At 41.0% G+C, this 12,008-nt stretch overlaps 1 protein-coding gene across 1 annotated transcript in view; it reads left to right on the plus strand.

Moving 5' to 3' along the window:
• The window catches only part of LOC126402875 (nucleolar protein 4-like), a 245,629-nt gene that overhangs the window by 24,969 nt on the left and 208,652 nt on the right, over window positions 1-12,008 (plus strand). The gene's annotated exons all lie outside the window — the stretch shown is intronic.

Consider the following 12,008-nt stretch of genomic DNA (forward strand, 5'->3'; position numbering starts at 1 on the left):
GAATTAACATCATATTATACATGCATACTCTTATCGTGACGGCCCACCAGCAGATTAAGACATAAAATACAATACTTTTAAATGTATGTAATATTCATTCATTGTGCAAAATAAGAAAAAGCATGTTGGCGGGTTCAGTCGGTCATTTTAAAGCCGATATCTGTCTAACTGATGACGTGCCAGTATCATCGTTCATCCCTAGTCCTGCATGTCTGAAAGGGTTTTATTCTGTAGCGTTCATCCTGTAGAACATTGTGTAATCCTTTGGTTTTTGTTGTTAAAAATACTACCAAAAAGTGGAGAAGTGGGGTTTTTCAGTGAACAGAGAAAACATACTGTGGCGACTAACTGGTACTTACTGTGAAATATTTGGCTGCTGGTGAATTTTATTTGGGTCAGAGATGAAAAATACAATGTATAATCCAACGACACAAATGAATCTTGAGTCAGTTACATTGAGTTTAGAACAGTTTGAGTATTTTGTGATACACATGCACTGACAGTATTTTTCAGACGGCCCTCGGCCCACCTCCCCCTCTGTGTTCTCCTGTTGCCATGGTGAGGAGCTCCTTTTGGCCGCAGCGTTGGTGAAAAGAAATTAACACCAGTCTTAATTAGACTGCAAGGCTTCAATTTCCACCTTCGTGCCTCCTCCTCCTCGTCGCCGTCCTCCTCCTCCTCCTCCTCCTCCTCCTCCTCCTCCTCTTCTGACCTTCTCCTCCCTCTCATCACTCCCCTCTCCCACCTGAAAGGCAGCCTGGCATATTAACACCAGCCACCAGGCATAATTAATGAGACCAGTCAGTCACAGTTGGCCCTCTGAGATTATGAACAGTTCCAACTCGCAAAATCATACACTCAGTTCCTGCTTCAGGAAACATTATGTAAAAATCTGAAAACTAGAGTGCCCAGTCTGAAAGTATGATGATGTTGGTCAGTTTGGAGATGAGTCTGTTTTTTAAAAAGTTATGTTTTAGTATCAGTCTTTTCCAAGGAGTCAGATTACACATTAATTTATCTAATATAAGGCACCTCAATCAACACTTAACTCAACACAGTCACTTGTTACATACCGGCCACTAGCTTTAACAATTTACAATACACACACCTTAGCTGTCTCTGGTGCTTGAACTTTAACTGCAGTTTCAGTTTCTATCATTGTTTCGGCTGCTGTCAGACTCTGTACATCAACTGAGACTATTTTTTTTCTCTTCAACTGACACTTGAGATACTTCAGCTGACATTTAAAGTGTCACTGCTGACCAGGCGGCAGCCTCTGGGGCTGCAGAATGAAGTTAACACGGAAGTGCCAAAACATGCAGTTCCTCTAATGGCCACTTGAGGCTGGCTCCAAAAGTGAGCTTTACAGCTTTACAGCAGAAATAAACATGTTTACAGCCTCTTACAAAAATCCCAGTTTGGGTTTCTATAACTAATTTCATGACAACTGTACAGGGGTGAATTTTTGTCTATGTCAGATATAATTTTTTTTTTAAGGCTTGAAGTTGTGCAGAAAATAAGGACGTTGGCGGGGGCATCATGAGGCATCACCACAGTCTGAGTCACATCCACCTCTCTCTCCTCTACAACTTCTTGTACTAGTCCAGGGTAGGGGTGGGAATCTTTGGGCACCTCACGATTCGATTACGATTACGATTCAGGGGCTACGATTCGATTATAAAACGATTATTGATGCATCTTTAATTTATGTATATTGATGCACTTTTTCACAACACACATTTCTTTTTGTCTCACTGAATAAGCATTCAACACTTGCAATTTTTAAAAACAGTGCATTTGTAATAAGAAACAGTTGAATTCATTTCCATTATATTTTATTAAACATATAAATGGAAATGCTTGCAAACTGGAAAGTTACAACTTCGTTGTACGGAACCAAAGGTAACAACAGGTATCTTAAATCACAAGATAAAATGCGCAGTTAGAGTAACAAATGATTCGGTGGCGACAGACGTCCACGCATCACATGTAACTGCGTTCCTACCTGCCTTCAACAGTGAGGCCATGACTTCTGTTTTGGTTTGGTTGTAGAGTGTCGGTGAAATAGCGTCGGGATGGGATGGTGTATCTGGGCTCCAGTGTATGCAGCAGTGCTCGAAATCCCTGATTTTCCACGACGGAAGAAGGACGCAAATCCTTGCAATAAATGCTGCGATGGCCTTCGTAATTCGCTTCGCCTTTTCAGATGAGGGTGGCAGCTTTCTAATTGCTTCCTCGATTGTTCTCTGGTCGGTAGCGCCACTTTTTGGTCAAAAATGGTTCTTTTAATGGCAAAGGTTGCAGACCCCTGCTCTAGTCCAATTATAGTCACTTCTGGCTCCAACAGTCCAAGATGGCGGTGGCCACAGTGCCAGATTCGTGGCTTTAAAAAAGAGTCCTCAAACAGTAAGTGACGTCACAGCGGCTTCATACATTATTTTATACAGTCTGTACTGCTTACATACTTCCAACTTCCACTTCAATTATCTCTGGTGCTTTAACTTCAACAGAAACAACTTGTAATCTTTAAACTTCAAACTTTAAATTGCAGTCATCTCTTAAACTTCTGTCATTTCAGCTGTATTTAGCTCATTGACATCAGCTGACAATGATAGTAATTTTTACTCTTCATCTGTTGCTACCAACTAACACTTCAATTTTTAACAGTGCACACACTTCAGCTTTAGCTTGGGCATCAGTTGCTGCTTTCATCTCTCACTGTTCAGCTGACACTTCAGCTTTTTCCACCATTTATTCTTCAGCTTTTTACTTTCAGTGCTTACAACGTGACGACAACATAAACTGCTTACAGGGCTTAAAATCCAAACAAACTTTTCAGATGTTCAACAGACACTTTTAGAACTTCGTCAGCTGAAACTTTAACAACTTTAAGTGCTTCTGCTTCAACTGTAATAAGATAATAAATATAATAAAACATTAATGCTGATTTATCTAAAGGGGTTTGAGGGATCAGCCTGTCTGTGAGGTGTCTGAGCTCTACAGAGGAATTAGACAAGGCAGCATTTTTGTCATTGTCCAAAACTGTCCTCTTATCAGCTCCGACGTCTGACAGTGTAAACGAAAATCACAAACCAAAACCGACGTAGTGAAGGTGAGGTTAGTCTCTTACATGGTCTGAGCAGCATGTTGGCTCAATGTTCAAACACAGCTCAGTGTGAGCACTCACATTTCAAGTGCTTTTCCTGTCATTCTCCCAGTGGCATGTAGTTTTTGTTACACATAGTGACGAGAGGATCAGAGAAACATGAACAAATAAGAGCAGCAGCAGGAGCATAGCCGTACCTGATTAAGTGAAGAAGTAACAACAGATACAATCGACCCTGTGAACAGAAAAGCCCGTAATAGGTCTGTGGACAATCCAAGGTTTCCTAGAAGCTCTGTGTAATGAAGCTTTGTTTTGTCTCTCCAACACACTGTTTCATTTTGTTCTGTGACTGATTTTATATCATCTACAGTCAGGCGGCTCTAGCGACTCCACAAATTGTCATAAACCCAGACTCTCACTGTTGCTTACATGTATCTGATTTTACTTTATGCTGCTTTAGTAAATGAGAACACCACCTGGTAATGTGTGTAGGACGAGTGTTAGACTTGTCTTAAAGGTGTGAGTTTTTTGTTTGTGTTGTTATATTGGTACTTTCTGTCCTGTAGCAGACGGTCGGCTCCTGTGCCGCTACTATGGTTCCTGAACTCATGTCAGTCTGAGTTATAACTGCTTTCACTGCAGTGCGTGCTGACAATATGCTCTGAGAGAATCAGCCAAGCTCTGATAGTTCAGTGGCAAGTTATGGATATGTCTAGTTTTCTCTTTGGCCACTCAGATATTCCCGGAGCACTTCAGTTACATAGCTTCATTTAATCTTAACAGTGTTTTTTGATTTCTCAAAATCCTTCTGAACACGAGACATTTTGGCATGTTATAGTAAGAAAGCACACGTGATCAGTAGATCAGTAGACTCTCCATTTTCATCCAAATTTTGAGTTTTTTTGTGAGTCAGTGAACGCAGCACAGATGGAACTCTTGTCCTCAACAGCACTTTGTGTAGTTTGATCGGCTGGGTTGATATTCGATCGATCCGATCAGAGCAGATCGGTGGATGTGCCCAGAGTGTGGTGTGAATGTGGTGCAATGAATAACCGAATGGTATGTATCTTCCAGCAGTGCTACTAATGATCAGTCTGGCTCCAAAAATAGAAAATGACGGCCAACAAACCAAAAACACACCAAATAACACTGCCATAGCTGAACAGATGCAAGATGGCAGTGAAGCTAACAAAAACAGGAACTTATTCAGCTGCGATCCAATACTTAGCTTAGATGGATCAATACATGTCAGATGCTCCATTTCAAAATAAGACCAAACTTTTCTATGGATGCCAGTTTTGAGCCATGGCGATGTCCAAAATGTGGTCTGTTTTTTTTTTTTTTTTTTTTTTTTTCCCTGAGCTAATTTCTGGAAAACTTGTGGCCTCTACTGGCTGGTTAAGAGGAGTAAAGATTCAGCAGTCAATGACAAAATAGTAAATAAAACAGATTTTTGAATCAGTTGAAACACCGCAACCATGAGTGGTCCTTGAGCATACAGTCAAACACGTGCACACCAAATGTGAGGCTAATTGGTCCAGTAGTTGCCGAGATCAGCTGCTCACAGACAGATACACACACACACACACACACACACACACACACACACATGCACGCGCGCTCACGAATGCATGCAGCCATGCGACCGAATGCATGAGCTCCTGTTATCATCTAGATAACAATGGTTTCCCTCCATTTTTCAGTCCTCCACCAGCTGACTAAGATCAGACAGAAGACTGTAAACTGAAATAGCTGCTGCGAGATTAAACACATTTACTCTCAACATACAGTGGTTTACTTTATTTATTTTGTGGCTGTGCATTTCTCTAAATAATAATTTTGTCAGTCATTGAAAACTCAATTCTTATTTCCTTTAAACAAGCAAAATAAATCTGCTAATGGGGTGGAAATGTTGATTTTCCAGACTCCTCTTCTTTGATTCCAGCGCAGTGATCAGCAGTGTTCTGTCGTGTTTCAAGATAATGACACTAATTCCTAAAAACATTTGTTAAAATTACAATTATCTCACCTCATTAGTCGTATCATTTCAGGAAAATAAGTCTTGCAGGTCAACTCTGCTACCAGATGGCTTGTTTTGTGCCGTGAAATGAGTTTCCTCTCTGCATTTTGTTGCTGTTGAGGACGACACCGCTGTGTCGAGAGGTGAAGGCTGGTTTATCATGTTGTCAGCCGGCAAACGGTGATGAATAGACTTACTCTCTTTGTACTGTGCCCTCTCTTTCAAGTTCAACAAGAAACAGAAGTTAAGAGTTCCCACCTACGCTGTCACTTCACTGAACTTCCTTTAAAAAAAAAAAAAAAAACAGCTAAGAAAAGCAGGGAGCGTAATCTATGTACTTGTTCATGAACTCAGACAAATATAGGCAGTTGTGCTTTGAATAGTGAAAGCTATAGACTGTTTCAATGGAAATGCATTGCTAGGCAACATCTTGGGTCAATGTTTACTTCCTTTCAACTGTCATTCACACATTTTTTTTTTTTTTTTTCCCCGTTAAAGGGGTTTTTTTGGGGAGTTTTCCTTATCCGCTGTGAGGGTCCAAAGGACAGAGGGATGTTGTATGCTGTAAAGCCCTGTGAGGCAAATTGTGATTTGTGATATTGGGCTTTATAAATAAAATTGATTGATTGATTGATTGATTGATTGATTGATTGATTGACACACACTGCAAAACATTCAACAGGAAATACAAAACATGCTGATATTGTCAAGTTTGAAATATAAACCAGTCAGCTGTCAGAAAGCACTCAATCTGCCTACTTTGCCCTGCCTTTATTTAGTTGTTTTTCACTGTTTTTCATTGAGACAGTAAATTTAAAGACGCAGATATACATTTTGTTGATATCATTTTAAAGGGCATATATATATATATGTGGAGCTTTCTTATACTTTTATTTGTAAGAATAATAGATATGATTTTCAAGTCAAGTTGTTTTCTTTTTTAGTGCCCACCTCCTCCTTGGAGCTCCCTCCTGTGCACATCTCTAGCAGCCAGGTAATCACTGCACTGATTGGGTTGTGGTGCTGAAGGCCACGCCCTCCTCAGGCCCCACAAATAAGACCGTTGATTGGCTCAGTACAGCTGCCGTTCCCCATCATGAACCATTCATAATCAGACTGGCTTGATTTTTCTCTAAATGTGACTTCAGCAGTGCTAGAAATTGTCCAGTTTCAGTGAAGTAGAAAGATCTAAAACATATCCTGTCCGAAAGACAGCAAGTACAAATAGTGGTTTACACAAGGTTTCTTGTGTTTGCAAAACCACTATGAGAAAGCATAGTTGTAAAAACTGACATGCTGGTCTGTGAAAGTGAAATATTTTTTTCTGTATCAGAAAAAAAGCTTTTTTTAACAGTAGAGCCAGAGTACATTTTTTAGTTGCAGTGATAACACTGGATAAGTGTATCACTGCAGTTTGCATGTTCTCCCTGTTTCAGCGTAGTTTTTCTCCAGGTGCTCTGGTTTATTCCCAGTTCAAATACATGCAGGTGAGGTTAATTAGCAAGCAAGCAAAGTTTATTTATATAGCACCTCTCGCAGACACTAGTCATAATGTGCTTTGGAGCCAAAGAAATAGAATAAAATAAGACGCCAGATTAAATATGCAAGTAGAAGAGACATAATTAGATAGTTGTTAACTAATTTCTGGTTTGGTGTGAATGTGAGCACAAGTGATTGAGGGGTACTCCTTGTCTGCCCAGTGTCACTCAGGATCAGTTCCAGTCTCTCCTTTGACCCTCAAAAACAGTGTTGTATTTTTGTATTGAAGCAAGAGATGGAAATGCATTTAACCTTAAGTACTAAATTTTTTATAAATCCACCTGTCAGATTATTATTACCAAGTAGCATTGATGTGTGTTTGACCTACAACCTGCCAGGTGTGTGAGCTTACTAAAAAATATCAGGGTTCTTAGTAAGTTATCTCTAACTTGAACATTGCATGCAATGGTCCACCTTCCCCTCCCCTCTCACTGTCACTCTGTTTCTGTTGCCTCAGTCCTGACAGTTGGTGGTTTGCGAGTGGGTTTGGGTTCAGATGGCTGATTAGCAAATATTTTTGCAGGTTAGGGCGTGCGAATTTGACAGATAAAGCTGAAACAAATTCCTATTTTTTATTAATGGAATGCGGCACCTGCCACAATTTCATGCAAGAACTGGGACAAACTCGTAGCTCTCATTTAACGTTTCTTTATTTCTTTACATGCTCTCATTTGGCATTCATTTTTTTAAATTTCTATTGAAATACTTATGTTATTAAACATTAATTAGTTAAAATATTAAACAACGATAGGCTAATTAGGTCAAAATAATAATTTTTATTTGAAATTCCCCCCCAGTTTCAGCTTAGAAAAATTCTTGCCCTTGGATAAATGTAGTTGATGACCCTGGCTCTAGAGGATAAGCAGATATAGCTAATAGCTAATAGATAGATGGATATCATGGTCTTTTAAATCTCTCCTGGAGGTGGAGTTGATGTGTGAAATAGAACACACTTCATAGTTTTCAGCAGGATTCACCTGTTCAGTTTTATAAAGGACAGAGTACGTCCTCCTGCTGGTTTGCACAGTGGTGTAGACCAGGCTGGTCCCTGGAGGGAGGGGGAGGGGGAGGAGGAGGAAGCAGAGGGAGACATTCTTGTGGGACAACGGGCTCCTCATTATCACGTCTTCCCCCACTCCTCCTTGTCCTCCCTGTTCTTCTACCCCCCACCCCCCCAAAAAACCACACATCCCACCTCCCTCCAGCTTCCCTCCTCTTCCATTCTCACTGCCTCCCCACAGACACTCCCACAGACACTCTCTCCTCCTTTTCTCCCCGTCTCCCCCCATCCCTCTCCCCCCCCCGAACCCGTCCTCTTTTCCCACAATGCCCCTTTCTAAGCCCTGCTGCCAACACTTCTGGATAATTAGCTCACTGCTCCTCAGATTTGTGTGTGTGTGTGATTGTGGGTGTAATCAACACCATCATCAACATCACTCTTATTACAATCACCGTTATCACTATCATTATTATCACAATAATAATCATCATTAGTATCATCATCACTATTATATTTCTGATCTGAAGGGCTCTGTTGTGTCTGCTTTGAGACAAAACTTTTCATGAAAAAATAAATAGATAAATAAATAAAGTTTTTATTTTTTGAAACTTCAGTGTTTTAAAACTGCGTTATATCCCATTTTCTGCAGTACTACAGTCTGCAGTATGACTCCTAGGTAGTAAAAGGTAGTAAAACTGATTAGATTTTTTGTGATCAAAGGTCAAGGTCACTGTGACCTCGTCCGTCTCATTGTCTTGAATGCAGTATTTCAAGAACACCTCGTAGGATGTCTTGAAATTTGGCACCGTGTCCACTTTTACTCAAGGATAAACTGACAAGATTTTGGTGGTCAAAGGACAAGGTTACTGTGACCTTGCAATTGTCTCATTCGCGTGAACGCAATATCCCAAGAACACCTTGTGGGGATTTCTTAAAATTTGGCTCAAACGTCCATTTGGACCCAGGAATGAACTGATTAGATTTTGGTCAAGGTCAAAAGTCAACGTTACTGTGACCTTGCATTTGTCTCATTCTCATGAACGTGATATGTCAAAAACATCTTTTAGGAATTTCTTCAGCACAAACATCTGCTTGGACTCAAGGGTGAACTGATTAGATATTTATGGTCAAGGTCAAAAGTCAGGGTCACTGTGACCTCACAAAACATGTTATTGGCCGTAACTCTAGAACTCGTGCCAATTATGACAATTGTCCAGTCGAATATAATGAAGAAGTGAGGACATTATATATCCAAAAGGTCATCACAAGGTGACATCATAATGTTATACAAAACATTTTTCTGGCCATTATTCATCGTCATATCTCAGGAATTGAAGCAGAGACATTTGGTCGGATACTGAATTGGTGACTCTAATCTTGGGTGCCCACCTTGAAACTGTGCTGATTATAGATCTTCTGTGCTGCCAGGTTGGAGATGTGTGTGAAACATCCATGTTTTAGAACATGTAGCTTCTTTGCAGCAACATCCAACTGTCATGGCGACATGAGTCTGGACAGACATGGATATAAACTGTAACTGCAACTTGACTGGTTTGCAGAGGTATACAACTGCGAGGCGGTAATTCTAGTTTAAATATGTGTTGGTAGTTATTATATTCCTAAGGTGTATTGTCTAATGTCCAATATAACTTAAATGAGGGTTGATGGATACGGTTGAAATCATAATATTTTGAGCATATTTTCTGATATCAATATATGTATGTGAGGATATAACAGATGTATGGAAAATAATCAAACTGATGTTCCAAGCAAATAACCTCCTCTGATAAAACTCATTATACATGTGAAAAATATCTCATTCTGAATCATCCACTTGCACAACAAGCACTTGTAGGGTCATGTACCATAATATATGTTGTGATCATTTGACAGTATGGTTTATCTGAAAGTCTGTGTACAGTAAAATTAACTTTCTCCCGAGCCCCAGCCTCAATACCAAAGTATGAGTAACACTGGAACACATAGAGTATATCTGAATACTCACTTTTATTGAGTTAAGGTAACCAGAAATCAGGTCAATATTGTTGTCCACGTTGACATCATCAATGTCACAAGGACAGATTTTCCCTTGCCTGTCTTATCATTTTAGGTGGGATTCTCTCTCTTCTAAATCTGAATCAACCTATTGTCCTAACCTGTGGACTAAAGTGAGGGGGAGAGGATGAGAGGTGAAAGGAAGGAGGGACTTTATGGTCAGAAAAGGAGAGAAGATGTGCAGCATCTGGGTGGAACTGTTTGGATTGTGGTATCAAATCCTCCAGAGAGAGATGGAGATGATGGATGGATAGATGGAGTAAGACAGCTCGATGGGATGTTGCTGTATATATAGAGAGAGGGATAGAAGCAGGTCACTGTGAGCCGGATGGATAAATGGATGGATGGATGGAGGAGAGGAGAGGAGAGGTGTAGGGGGGGATGGGGGGAAGTGTGTTTGTGTCATGGCCCATTTAGCTGCTGCCTCTCCTGCCTGCTGCTGAATGTGAAGACTGTAAGCAGGATTATCACCGACTGTCAGACAGTTGCTTCTTCTTTTTTTCTTTTTTTTTTTTACAGCTTGTAGAAGCAGCCTGTAGTCTCTTTCTCCAGTCACACTTCAGACTGACATTAGCATTGCATGAAAAATAGCAGCCTTCTCGTTCATTTAAACGAGACCACTGTTTTGACACGGCCGGGGGGTTCCAACGCCACCGTCCAGCAAAGAACGGCCATCAAATGCATGCAGGGACACATTCCCAGGAGAATATTTAATAACATGAAAGGTGATTCTGCCGTCTACCTGTGATTGTGGAGATGGAATAAAAAAATATTGTGTCTGAGATAACTTTGCTGATTTGCAATCTTAAAACTAATGCATGGATTACTTGGTCATTTTCGTACCGTTTTCTACATATCAAAGCAGTCCTTTGTGTTTGTGAATTTGTTCTGTAGTTTAATTTGTCTCTTTAGCTCTAAATGCCCTTAGCCATCCATTTGTGAAGGTCCAGTGTGTAGGATTTAGGAGGATATGTTGGCAGAGATGAAATATAATAAGTACGTTTTCTTAAGTGTATAAGCACCTGAAAAAAAATCGTTGTGTTTTTGTTACCTTAGAATGAGCCGTTTATATCTACATAGGGGAGAAGTCCTTGTCTACGGAGATCGGCATGTTGCACTGCCATGTTTCTACAGTAGCCCAGAATGGACAAACCAATCACTGCCTCGAGATAGGGCCATTCGCCTTTTCCTGTTGGCCACTGTAGTAAGCAGCCTCTTCATGACAGGCACTGATGTTTTAAGATGAAACTGCTTTATTTAGTATTTTTACTGGTTTAAATCACCGGGTCCGTTTGTTTTGAAGACGAAGAGACTTCTGTGGATAATTTAGCTCCTGATAAAAACCTCCCTAACATCTGGATCTAAAGTAGAGATGTACTGATACCACTTTTTCCTTCCCGATACTGATTCCAATCCCTGAACCTTAGGTATCTGCTGATACCGAGTACCGATCCGATACCAGCGCGTAAAATAAAAATGGATGGGATATGAATTGTTGTATGTCTCAACTCCTAAAACTCTGTGTAAGATATTAAGAAATAAATACATAATAGTAGAATGAATGCCATAAAACATTTTTTTATTATTATTATCCAGTGTTGACACAGATCAAGACACAGGTTAAAGTGCAGCCACACAGTTTGTTAAAAAAGACATTTTAAAGGCTACAGTAGAATGCTTTTTAAACTCTGCTCCATTTCAGTTTCATTTGCCTGTAGCGTGCGTATGCGTAACAGGGCTCGACAGTGCGAGCGTTTCACTCGCATTTGTGACTAAAAATAGATGTGTGCGAACTGTAAAAAATATTTAGAATCAGAGCGGTGCGCGACGCCAAGGGTAGCAGTGCCGCTTTGTCAGGCGTTGCTGCCCTCTCCATAGACAAACAATGGGACAGCCAGCGCAAAGCGGTTTTACAGCTGATCATGTGTAGGGACCGTTCGCCACGGTACCGCTGCTGGGCAGGGTGGAAATAAAGCCCTTTTCACACAGAGCGCGCAAAGCACAGACCTCCACCGACAAACCCATTCATTGGGTATGTGCTACCGCGGCGCAAGTGCGCACCGCTCTGCCGCCGAGCTGAGCGGCGCGCTGTGACGACACCTCGGCGCCGCGCGTCCAATAGCAGAGAAGAGCCTTAAGTAGACCCAGAAGCGGTCACCATGGAGCTGTAGCTCCTGAACGAGCCTGTACTCCCACAAATCCTGTCCTCTGCGCCCTACCCCGCGGTGGGCGCCGCGAAAGCTCTGTGTGAAAGAGGCTTAAGTCCTGCAGAGTGTCAGAGGACCTGG

This window comes from Epinephelus moara, chromosome 16 (genome assembly GCF_006386435.1).
Source record: "Epinephelus moara isolate mb chromosome 16, YSFRI_EMoa_1.0, whole genome shotgun sequence".
Classification (NCBI taxonomy): Eukaryota; Metazoa; Chordata; class Actinopteri; order Perciformes; family Serranidae; genus Epinephelus; species Epinephelus moara.